We start from the raw sequence: 10,653 nt of genomic DNA on the forward strand, positions 1-10,653 counted from the left end.
ATCTACATTTATGATGAGTATTTCTGTTGAATCGATGTGGCTATGCAAAATCACTGGATGTTTTTGGAAATAGTGAATGTAACGCGCAAATGTAAACTCAATTTTTTTTATGTAAATAGGAACTTTATCAAACAAAACATGCATGTATTGTGCAACATGAAGTCCTATGAGTGTCATCTGATGAAGATTATCAAAGGTTAGTGATTAAGTTTATCTCTTTGTGCTTTTCTTCTCTCTCTCTTTGGCTGGTAAAATTGGCTGTGTATTTTAGTGAGTTGTTGGTGACCTAACATAATCGTTTGTGGTGCTTTCCCCGTAAATCCTATTTGAAATCGGACACTGTGGTGGGATTAACAACAAGACTACCTTGAAAACGATATAAAATACATGTATGTTTGAGGAATTTTAATCATGAGATTTCTGTTCTTTTGAATATGGCGTCCTGTACTTTCAGTGGTTGTTGTCATATTGCTCTCGTTAACGGGATTGCAGCCATAAGAAGTTTTTTAACGACATCCCACTTGCTCAGATCCACATGTTCCCACAGTATCTACACTCAATGTTGTTTCTAATACTTGTAAGACTCTGGCCAATTGACTTCAAATTGTGTTATGTTGTTTCTGTCTATAGCAAGATTAGATTTGACATTTTTTATAATAACGCATCAGATTCTTCCATTCGCATCACGCTGGAGTATCATCAGTATTAAAGTAATAGCTTCTTCAATATAAGTGACGAAAATCATATTGTCCAACCACAGGAGGCTGGCTCATAATAATGGCCGAAACGGAGCAAATGTAATGTCACCAAACACATGGAAAACATGTACAGTGGCTTGTAAAAATATTCACCCCCCCTTGGCATTTTTCCTATTTCGTTGCCTTGATGGACAAAAAGCCCAATTTTAGTCTCATCTGACCAGAATACCTTCTTCCATATGTTTGGGGAGTCTCCCACATGCCTTTTGGCGAACACCAAACGTGTTTGCTTATTTTTTTCTTTAAGCAATGGCTTTTTTTCTGGCCACTCTTCCGTAAAGCCCAGCTCTGCGGAGTGTACGGCTTAAAGTGGTCCTATGGACAGATACTCCAATCTCCGCTGTGGAGCTTTGCAGCTCCTTCAGGGTTGTCTTTGGTGTCTTTGTAGCCTCTCTGAATAATGCCATTCTTGCCTAGTCTGAGTTTTGGTGGGCGGCCCTCTCTTGGCAGGTTTGTTGTCGTGCCATATTCCTTCCATTTTTTTAATAAGGGATTTAATGGTGCTTCAAGGGATGTTCAAAGTTTCAGATATTTTTTTATAACCCAACCCTGATCTGTACTTCTCCACAACTTTGTCCCTGACCTGTTTGGAGAGCTCCTTGGTCTTCATAGTGCCTCTTGCTTAGTGGTGTTGCAGACTCTGGGACCCTTCAGAAGAGGTGTGTATAAATACTGAGATCATATGACAGATAATGTGACACTTAGATTGCACACAGGTGGACTATTTTTAACTAATTATGTGACTTCTGAAGGTAATTGGTTGCACCAGATCTTATTTAGGGGCTTCATCGCACACACCACTTTTCCGTTTAACATTTTTTAAACATTTTGTGAAACAAGTATTTCTTTTAATTTCGTGCTTATTTAAGATGGTGAGGAAGGCATTTAAAAAAATAACCAGGCATCCTCTACTGACGGGATGAGGTCAATATCCTTCCAGGATACCCATGCCCAATTAGAAAGGCCTGCTCGCTGAAGTGTTTCAGGGAGCATTTGACAGTGATGAGTGGAGGTCGCTTGACCGCTGACCCATTACGGATGCAAGCAATGAGGCAGTGATCGAAAACAGCAGAGGTGTATTTAGAAGGCAAGATGGTTAGGATGATATCTATGAGGGTGCCCGTGTTTACGGCTTTGGGGTGGTACCTGGTAGGTTCATTGATAATTTGTGTAAGAATGAGGGCATCAAGCTTAGATTGTAGGATGACTGGGGTGTTAAGCATGTTCCAGTTTAGGTCACCTAGCAGCACGAGCTCTGAAGATAGATGGGGGGCAATCAGTTCACATATGGTGTCCAGAGCACAGCGGGGGGCAGAGGGTGGTCTATAGCAGGCGGCAACGGTGAGAGACTTGATTTTAGAGACAAGGATTTTTAAAAGTAGAAGTTCAAATTGTTTGGGTACAGATCTAGATAGTATGACAGAACTCTGTAGGCTATCTCTGCAGTAGATTGCAACACCGCCCCCTTTGGCCGTTCTATATTGTCTGAAAATGTTGTAGTTAGGGATGAGGTTTCAGAGTTTTTGATGGACTTCCTAAGCCAGGATTCAGACACGGCTAGGACATCCGGGTTGGCAGAATGTGCTAAAGCAGTGAATAAAACAAACTTAGGGAGGAGGTTTCTAATGTTAAAACTTCTTAGGGCTGCAAGCCCGTTAACGGGATCGATATGACAACAGCCAGTGAAAGTGCAGGGTGCCAAATTCAAACAACAGAAATCTCATAATTAAAGTTCCTCAAGCATACAAGTATTTCACACCATTTTAAAGATACACTTCTTGTTAATCTCACCAGTGTCCGATTTCAAAAAGGCTTTACAGCGAAAGCACCACAAACGATTATGTTAGGTCACCGCCAAATCACAGAAAAACACAGCCATTTTTTCAGCCAAAGACAGGAGTCACAAAAAGCAGAAATAGAGATAAAATTAAACACTAACCTTTGATGATCTTCATCAGATGACACTCATAGGACTTCATGTTACACAATACATACGTTTTGTTCGAAGAAGTTCATATTTATATCCAAAAACCTCAGTTTACATTGGCGCCATGTTCAGAAATGCCTCCAAAATATCCAGAGAAATTGCAGAGAGCCATGTCAAATAACAGAAATACTCATCATAAACTTTGATGAAAGATACATGTTTTACATAGAATTAAAGATAAACTTGTTCTTAATGCAACCACTGTGTCAGATTTCGAAAAAGCTTTACGGAAAAAGCAAACCATGCAATAATCTGAGGTTGGCACTCAGAGCCCAATCAAGACAAAAAATACTGTGCAGTCAACAGAAGTCAGAAATAACATTATAAATATTCACTTACCATCAGAATGCACTCCTAGGAATCCCAGTTCCACAATAAATGTTTGATTTGTTTGGTAATGTCCGTAATTTATGTCCCAATAGCTACTTTTGTTAGCATGTTTGGTAAACAATTTCAAAGTCACGAAGCACGTTCACTAAAAGCGGATGAAATGTCATGTTCTGTAACAGTCAGTAGAAACATGTCAAACGAAGTATTGAATCAATCTTTTAGGATGTTTTTACATAAATCTTCAGAAGTGCGATGGAACAGAGCTCGTTGTATGTGCATGGTCAGCGCATGTTCAGGTCATGATAGACCTTACTCAATCCACTCTCATTCGGCCCCACTTCACAGTAGAAGCGCCAGACAAGGTTCTAAAGACTGTTGACATCTAGTGGAAGCCGTAGGAAGTGCAAAATGACCCATATCCCACTGTGTATTCGATAGGCGATGAGTTGAAAACCTACAGCCCTCAGATTTCCCACTTCCTGGTTGGATTTATTTCTCAGGTTTTTGCCTGACACATGAGTTCTGTTATACTCACATACATCATTCAAGCAGTTTTAGAAACCTCAGAGGGTTTCCTATCCAAATATACTAATAATATGCATATATTAGCAACTGGGACTGAGAAGCAGGCAGTTTACTCTGGGCTCCTCTGGGCACCTTTTCATCCAAGCTACTCAATACTGCCCCAGCAGGCATAAGAAGTTTTAACATGCATGAAACCAAGGCTATTACGGTTACAGAAGTCATCAAAAGAGAGCGCCTGGGGAATAGGAGTGGAGCTAGGCACTGCAGGGCCTGGATTCACCTCTACATCACCAGAGGAACAGTTTAGGAGTAGGATAAGGGGACGACTAAAAGCTATGAGAAATGGTCATTTAGGACGTCCGGAACAGAGAGTAAAAGGAGGTTTCTGGGGGCTATAAAATAGCTTCAAGGTATAATGTACAGACAAAGGTATGGTGGGATGTGAATACAGTGGAGGTACAGTGGAGGCATTGAGTGATGATGAGAGAGATATTGTCTCTAGAAACATCATTGAAACCAGGTGATGTCATCGCATGTGTGGGTGGTGGAACTGAAAGGTTGGATAAGGTATAATGAGCAGGGCTAGGAGGCTCTACAGTGAAATAAGACAATAAACACTAACCAGGACAGCAATGGACAAGGCATATTGACATTAAGGAGAGGTATGCTTAGTCGAGTGATCATAAGAGTCCAGTGAGTAGTGAGGTTGGTTGGGGTCACGGCGATTCAGACAGCTAGCCGGGCCATCGGTAGCAAGCTAGCATAGGATGGAGGTCTGTTTTCAGCCACCTCGTGCGTTTCCGTCGGTAGATTAGTGGGGTTCCGTGTGGTAGAGGGGATCAATCCAATTGGTAAAATAGATAATAGATAAATAGATATATATATATATAGTGACCCAAGAAAAATTGTCCGATAGACCTATTCAGATAGCAGCCGATAAGACAGCTAAAAATTAGCGGGCTGCAGATGGGCGTTCAGGTAACGTCGCGACGTAGGGGCCAGTTGGATAACTAGTCCAGTCGTGAAGGCCCGGTGGGGCTACTTTGTGCTGCGTGTGAAGATGAGAGAGAAGATAGTCATTGTATTCTTAAAAAGTATACTTGATGCACTTATCTAGAAAAGTTCTTGAAATATATGGGATATTATTGCTCCCGAGTTGATGTAATAAAAATATTTAGCACCTTGGGATTGAGAAAAGCACTATTGGCAGATTAAGAATTAGGAAATATATTCCTTTTTTTAAGTGTTTTGATTGAAGCACTTCGCAGTAGTTGGTATTCAGACTTACCATATGCAGGTGCATAATGGCCTTTGTAGGTGTGGCTTCCTTGAAAACCCTCCCTCTTGCTGGCCAACAGATCGTCTTGTGGAGTTATCACTGGGTAGGGTTTTCAGTACATTTATCTAAAGCCATCCCTTTAAATATGGTATACTTTAATTAGAATTTTTGTCAGACTCACTAGAATATATAATCGAGCGAACGGGTTCAGAATAGGGATCAATGAAAGAAAGCCATCTAAATAGACAAACAGTCATCTCCTTTTCAGCACCAATTGGTAGATTAAAAATTACTCTGATCTTGTAGACTCTTTAAGGTTAGGAAAGAATTTATGAATCATACATAAAACAGGGTTGGAGAGCCTTCACACACAAAATATATTGGTTAATCAAATATACAGTGGCTTGATTCAACTCCAGCAAATTCTGAAACCATAGGCCTTCAATTCCAATTCTGAATAACGATACAACTATTTATACTTCACTGTGGAAAGGAAGCCGAAAGACCTGTAATGTTGACATGCTTTCAGTGTGCTGATATATGACTGTTTTCACATTTGTCTCCAGTGATCATAAGGTAAAATAGATCTAAAACCATTTTCCTTTGCATTTACAATCCCATTATCCAGACAGATTACTAATTTACCTAGCTCTTATCAATTTGTAAATTGCAGTGCATGGAGATTGGTGGAGGGAACCGACTGTTTGCTCAACATTGTTCATGGTTTCCTCGCTCGTAAAGGTGGTGGAATTATGAGGGAATTAAGTCAATGTCAGAATACAGCCTATCTGTAGACACACCCCTGCCACACCTCCATTTCTATCATCTCCACCGCAAACAAATAACTAGCTGGTACATGCTTTACCTCATGCTTAAGTTGAAGGTGAGAACACGAGTAGAGAGAAAAGTGCATAAGAAGATAATGAAGTTCCATTTACACATGCACAACTCTGGCCTGAATTTTCCCCATAAAGAATAATTGACGGATACTGCGTCATTAACTGAGTCAATATAAAGTTTGTTGAAATATACATTTCTAAAGGCCGTCATTCCAACACCATACTGTAATACTTACTGCCACATCTTCTCACCTGCATTTTGTCTCTTCAGTTCCTCCACCTCACTCTCACTGGCTGTCACCCTGGTCCCCATGGATGACAGTACTGCTGCTGAGATTGTACCAATAAAAGTACATGATACATTTTTCATTTCTGCTGGTTAATGTTAACACAACAACATATAAAAAAAAAACACTATTTACAGTTGGTTGATATCTATTCACCAGTATAGCTACTAAGATTGGGAAAAACTATTTTACCTGCATTCTGTCTCATCAGTTCTTCCATCTCTTTCTCACTGTTTGTCAGCTTGTTCACCATGGTTGACAGTTCTGTTGCTTGTGCTGGACAACAATAAATAAGTAAAACATTGCAAGGCTGAAGTCTTGGTCATCCTGATGTTTAAAGTTTGGATATTTTTTTATAACCCAACCCTGATCTGTACTTCTCCACAACTGTCCCTGACCTGTTTGGAGAGCTCCTTGGTCATCATGGTTCCGCTTGCTTGGTGGTGTTGCAGACTCTGGGGCCTTTCAGAACAGGTGTATACAGATTAAATCAGAAGTTTACATACACTTAGGTTGGCATCGTTAAAACTCTCTTTTTCAACCACTCCACAAATTTCTTGTTAACAAACTATAGTTTTGGCAAGTCGGTTAGGACATCTACTTTGTTCATGACACAAGTAAGTTTTCCAACAATTGTTTACAGACTATTTCACTTATAATTCACTGTATCACAATTCCAGTGGGTCAGACGTTTACATACACTAAGTTGACTGTGCCTATAACAGCTCGGAAAATTCCAGAAAATGTCATGGCTTTAGAAGCTTCTGATCGGCTAATTGACATCATTTGAGTCAATTGGAGGTGTAACTGTGGATGTATTTCAAGGCCTACATTCAGACTCAGTGCCTCTTTGCCAGACCTCAGAAACAAATTGTTGTAGATCTCCACAAGTCTGGTTCATCCTTGGGAGCAATTTCCAAACGCCTGAAGGTACCACGTTCATCTGTACACACAATAGTACGCAAGTATAAACACCATGGGACCACGCAGCCGTCATACCGCTCAGGAAGGAGACGCGTTCTGTCTCCTAGAGATGAATTTAAAATGGTGCGAAAAGTGCAAATCAATCCCAGAACAACAGCAAAGGACCTTGTGAAGATGCTGGAGGAAACAGGTACAAAAGTATCTATATCCACAGTAAAACGAGTCCTATATCGACATAACCTGAAACGCCGCTCAGCAAGGAAGAAGCCACTTCTCCAAAATCGCCAGACTATGGTTTGCAACTGCACATGGAAAAATGTCTCTGGTCTGATGAAACAAAAATATAACTGTTTGGCCATAATGAAAAGGGGGGAGGCTTGCAAGCCGAAGAACACCATCCCAACCATGAAGCACGGGGTGGCATCATCATGTTGTGGGGGTGCTTTACTGCAGGAGGGACTGCTGCACTTCACGAAATAGATGGCATCATGAGGTAGGAAAATGATGTGGGTATATTGATGCAATATCTGAAGACATCAGTCAGGAAGTTAAAGCTTGGTGGCAAATGGGTCTTCCAAATGGACAATGACCCCAAGCATTCTTCCAAAGTTGTGACAAAATCCCTTAATCAAGGAGTGGCCATCACAAAGTCCTGACCTCAATCCTATAGAACATTTGTGGGCAGAACTGAAAAAGCATGTGCAAGCAAGGAGGCCTACAAACCTGACTCCATTACACCAGCTCTGTCAGAAGGAATGGGCCAAAATTCACCCAATTTACTGTGGGAAGCTTGTGGAAGGCTGCCCAAAAAATTTGTTCAACAATTGAAAGGCAATGCTTCCAAATACTTATCGAGTTTGTGTAAACTTCTGACCCACTGGGAATGTGATGAAAGAAATAAATGCTGAAATAAATATTTCTCTCTACTATTATTCTGACATTTCACATTTTTAAAATAAAGTGGTGATCCTAACTGACCTAAGACATGGAATGTTTACAAGGATTAAATGTCAGGAATTGTGATAAACGGAGTTTAACTTGTTATGGCTGCAATCCCAATACCGGGATCGATATGACAACTACCAGTGAAAATAGAGGGCGCCAAATTCAAACCACAGAAATCATATAATTACTATTCCTAAAACATACATGTCTTATATCATTTTAAAGGTAATCTTGTTGTTAATCCCACCAAAGTGTCAGGTTTCAAATAGGCTTTTCAGCGAAAGCATTACAAACGTTTATGTTAGGTCTCCACCAAACCACAATAAGCACAGCTATTTTCCAGCGAAATATAGCATTCATAAAAAGCAGAAATAAAGGTAAAATTAATCACTAACCTTGAATTATCTTCATCAGATGACACTCATAGAACTTCATGTTACACAATACATGCATGTTTTATTTGATAAAGTTCATATTTATGTAAAATAATTCAGAGTTTACATTGGCTTATTAGATTCACTATCCAAAAACATCCAGTGATTTTGCATTGCCACATCGTTTCAACAGAAATACTCATCATAAATGTAGATGATAATAGACATGGACTTATAGATATACCTCTCCTTAATGCAACGACTGTGTCAGATTTTAAAAAAGGTTTACAGAAAAAGCAACACATGCAATAATCTGAGACGTCGCTCAGAACAGAAGCGAAACTAGCCGCCATGTTGGAGTCAACAGAAACCAGAAAATACATGATAAATGTTTCCTTACATTTGATGAACTTCATCATAATGCAGTCCTAGGAAACACAGGTCCACAATAAATGCTTGATTTGTTCGAAAATGTCTGTTATTTATGTCAAATTAGCTACTTTGGTTAGCACGTTTTGTAAACAATTCCAAAGTCACAAAGCGCGTCCACTATAACGTGACAAAATGTCCATAATTCCGTAACAGTCAGTAGAAACATGTAAAACGATGTACTGAATCAATCTTTAGAATGTTGTTTACACATATCTTGAATAACGTTCCAACCGGAGAATTAGAATGACTTCAGATGACCGGTGGAACACAACTCCTTCCCCTCTGAACACGCTTGGTGAATGCATGGTCAACTCGTGGCAGTGGTGACTATTTCCTGTGTCATTTGACCCCCCTTCACATTAGTCATCAGACAAAGTTCTATTGACTGTTGACATCTAGTGGAAGGCGTAGGGAGTGAAAACTCATCCATATCTCGCTGTAATTTCAATGAGAGCTTGGTTGAAAATCTGCCAGCTCAGAAAAAAACAGGAAGTGGAATTTTCTGGTTTTTGCCTGCTATATGAGTTCTGTTATACTCACAGACATAATTCAAACAGTTTTAGAGACTTCAGTGTTTTCTATCCAATACTACTAATAATATGTAACTCTGTGTGTACCCCATGTGTAGCTCTGTGTTGTTGTATGTGTCGAATTTCTATGCTTTATCTTGGCCAGGTTGCAGTTGCAAATGAGAACTTGTTCTCAACTAGCCTACCTGGTTAAATAAAGGTGGGGGATAAAAAATGCTAATATTAGCAACCATGACTGAGGAGCTGGCCGTTTACAATGGGCACCTTTTCATCCAAGCTACTCAATACCGCCCCTGCAGTCATAAAAAGTTAATGTATTTGGCTAAGGTGTATGTAAACCTCCGACTTCAACTGTATATAGGAAAGACACATTCAGGCATTGTGAGATCTGGCATGCGTCTGCAAAGTGTATTATTGACTGTATGTTTTGTTTATTCCATGTGTAACTCTGTGTTGTTGTATGTGTCGAATTGCATGTTTGCATGGTGAAACTTGCATCAAAGCAACATTCAGCCATTCTTGTGTTTTGCCATGATGAAATATGATTGAGCAAGCTTTAGGCCTTCAGAATTAAATATGGTGCAGAGCTTCGATGTTAAGTGATGACGTCACGAGAAATCCACCTGTCGAACAGATTCAAAATGTTGCCGAGCTTCAGAACATTTCTCCTACAGCTGCCGTTGTCGTTAGAAGTCGCAATGTTTTCTGCTGCGATATTGTTTTGGTCAAATAAACCTGCCGTTTTTGTCCCGCCCCGGCTCAGTTTTATCATTGGAATGTGATACAAAAAAAGCAGGGGAGTACTTTAGGACCAAGCGGACGCCTCCGAGCAGTCGGGTAGGCTGTTTTATGTCTGCCCTACTTCTAAAACCAAAGTTGCGCCCCTGCATATTGTAGACTACTTGTGTGTGTGTGTGTGTCAGAATGCCATCCAGGTATAAAGACTGATATGCCACCTTCATTATCTTCATTTAACCTGGTTCACATTTCCAGTTATAGACTACCTATCAAATGGAACCTTTTTCTCTACATCTGTGATGGCAGAGGGCGACGTTTTCCAATTCCAAATCGGCACTTACGCAGAATAACTCTGCCTGTCTTTTTTTTGTTATGTCGCGTTAATCTCATGTCCCTGTTTAGGCACACTTCAAACAAAGTGTTACCAATGTGTCATTGGCCAAATGTCCCCAAAAACAACTTCGTCCAGACAAAATGTAAGTTATTAAATGTTTAATGGAAACCTCTCTTCACAACAAGAAAAAATCGGAAAAGTTGTACCGACAAATTGCATGATTGTAAGCAAAAAATAATGTCCTCAAGCTTTCCTGGTCTTGAAGACCCAGGATCAAGAGCACAAGGTCTGAGGATGATGTCCCATTCTCTTGGACGTTAATGAATTTAACTGCGTCTTGGAACACATTCAGAAATGTACCGTATATGTGA

The 10,653-nt window shown here is 40.1% G+C and overlaps 1 long non-coding RNA gene across 5 annotated transcripts; it reads right to left on the bottom strand.

The window, feature by feature from the left end:
* Window positions 1-219: 219 nt before the first annotated feature.
* Window positions 220-8,986, bottom strand: LOC149971987 (uncharacterized). Of its 5 annotated transcripts, none has more exons than XR_016492115.1 (6): window positions 8,649-8,986; window positions 6,404-6,467; window positions 6,198-6,281; window positions 5,971-6,045; window positions 4,889-4,978; window positions 220-4,648 (listed from the first exon to the last, which is right to left on the bottom strand). It is a non-coding gene; the product is annotated as an uncharacterized LOC149971987 (long non-coding RNA). The 5 variants fall into 5 exon arrangements; XR_016492118.1 differs by having other exon boundaries at window positions 4,889-5,016; XR_016492114.1 differs by having other exon boundaries at window positions 5,971-6,048.
* Between the last annotated feature and the right edge of the window lie 1,667 nt (window positions 8,987-10,653).

This window comes from Oncorhynchus mykiss, chromosome 25 (genome assembly GCF_057628025.1).
Source record: "Oncorhynchus mykiss isolate SJ-2025 chromosome 25, ASM5762802v1, whole genome shotgun sequence".
Taxonomy (NCBI): domain Eukaryota; kingdom Metazoa; phylum Chordata; class Actinopteri; order Salmoniformes; family Salmonidae; genus Oncorhynchus; species Oncorhynchus mykiss.